This window comes from Camellia sinensis, chromosome 2, assembly GCF_055761805.1.
Source record: "Camellia sinensis isolate YWXY chromosome 2, ASM5576180v1, whole genome shotgun sequence".
Taxonomy (NCBI): Eukaryota; Viridiplantae; Streptophyta; class Magnoliopsida; order Ericales; family Theaceae; genus Camellia; species Camellia sinensis.
In genome coordinates, this window is record NC_138962.1 from 228,640,132 (window position 1) to 228,642,622 (window position 2,491).

Sequence of the window (2,491 nt, forward strand, 5' to 3'; positions counted from 1 at the left end):
TAGTATAAGTTATAGGCATTTTGACTTTTTTAATAACTTCTTGACTTTTTGGCTAAAATGTTAACTTGCCAAATGAGGCCTTATTGTTCAAAACAACTTGCACTGATCTGGATTAGAGTGTTTATATACAAATTCTATTTGTACAACATTACCTACGATAATGAAAATGGTTTGGGAATAAGTTATTCCTAATCAATTGTTAATTAAACCATCATATTATGATGGGCTTATAAATTTGTATTAGGCTTTGTTTCACTCGTGGACGAAAGCTTATATATTATTTGTTAGCGTGCACGGTAGTCTTATAAATTATCACATCTTATTCCAATCAATAGTTGATTAACTCACCATATCTATTAGGCTTTGTTTGGCTCATAGATGAAAGGACACTTACGACATGTATTAGTTGTATGTAGTTAATATATTTATACTGGTAGCATGATATTGGCCCTGTTTGGTAGAGCTGTGGGAAAGTGTTTATAGCTTATGTCTTAACAGCTTATAGCTTATAACTATGAACATAAGCTGATTTTTGACTTATAAATTAAGCTTCTCCTGCCCCACTCAAAGAATAAGCTGATTTCTGACTTACAAAGAGTTATAAGCTGCATTGTTAAGCTAAACCAAACACATCAAAATAGCTTAAATTAAGCTGAAAGCTGAAATAAGCTGAAAAAAAGCTGTACCAAACAGGGCCATTATTATAAGGAGGAGAATCCTCTTCGGTCACTGTTTTGGATTGGACGAGACTATTTTACTTCGTGGAGTCTACCGCGGGTTCTATTTTGATAATTCAAACCGTTCATTTTGTCGAGTGTTTCATATATTTCATCTATAAAAAAATTAGGTCGATCTGATAAGTATAATTAGTTCAATTTATCGTATTTTTCACCCCAAAAAAAAAAGACAAAAATAAAATAAATAAACTACACATTTTTTTGGGGAGGGTGAAAAATGCGATAAAGTGAGCTAGTTAAAATTATTAGATTTACCTAATTTTTTTTAGGAATGAAATATACGAAAAACTTGACAAACTAAATAGTTTAAATTATCAAAACAGGTTTGTGTTGAGTCTCATGGGCCGAAACAATTCCCTCCGGTCCAAAACAGTGACCGGAGGGATCCTCTCCTTATTATAAATTGTGACATCTTATTGCCAATTGATAGTTAATTAATTCACTATATCTATTAGACTTTGTTTGGCTTATAGATGAAATAAGGACACCAATAAATACACCAGAATTATTTGTATATAGTCAATATATAATTCAATATCATTATAAATTGTCACATCTTTTCTTCAAATAAAATATTCTCACATATGTGAATAAATTGCCTCCATGATAAATTATTCTACTCTGAAGTTATAATATGTGAATCAAACATGAAATAATTTTACACTGGAATAGTATAGACTTATTATCTCACTCCTTATCAACGTTGCTGGCGGTGTGCCGTAATAGAATGTTAGATTAGGAAAATTATTAAATATTTTTGAAATATTATATAATTAGTAGTTGACCTGTGCATCACATGTGGTATTTTTTTTTTTTTTTTTAAAAAAAAAATTTGATAGTACAATATGCACTATGAAAGAGTAATTTTAATTTTCATTTTAATTTTAAATTAAAATTAAAATTAAAGTATGATTTTAATTATTTATTTTAATAATATTGACACTATCTTTCTATAAAATTGTTACTTGATTACTTAGGTATATTAATTTTAGTTAAATTATTTGTGTATTTTGATAATTTTAATTCTATCGTATTATAAAGTGTAATTATCGTATAATAATTTTGTATGAAATATATTAAATTATAAAATAATAAAATAAATACTCATTTTGATATTAAAAATAATAGTTAAATTAGTAATATAAAGTTAAAAGTTATTCTAACTATTTAATTTTTTATATATTTATTTGAAAAATAAAAATATGTAGAAATAGAAATTATATAAAATTTATCAAAAAAAATTAAATATAAATATGTTATAGTTGGATTATCATATAATGATTTTATATGATATACATATATGTATAAATTAAATTATAAGATTGTAAAATAAGCTGCCCCATTTGATGGGAGTTAAGGCTTGATTTGGTTTATAAGATTGTAAAATAAACACTCTTAATTAAATTAAAATATCAACTATATAAAGAAATTCAACAATGATTAACCAAGAAAGAATTACATAACATTTAAACCCAAAAAGAAAAAATAATGAAAACATCCAAATAATAGATAGATCTCAATGTGTAAACGGATTAATCATCTGTAATATGGTGTCAAGCAGTAAATCTAAACCTTAGAGGTTTCTCGAGAGTATCATTGTTGTTCATGTTTTTTCTCCAGTGAGTTGTGATTATACAAAATAATATAAAAAAATGAAGTATAATTTCATATATAGAATTACTATAAAATTTAAATAATAAATCCATAATATAGAATAATATAGAATTAATATTGGGTATAGAATAATGCACCGG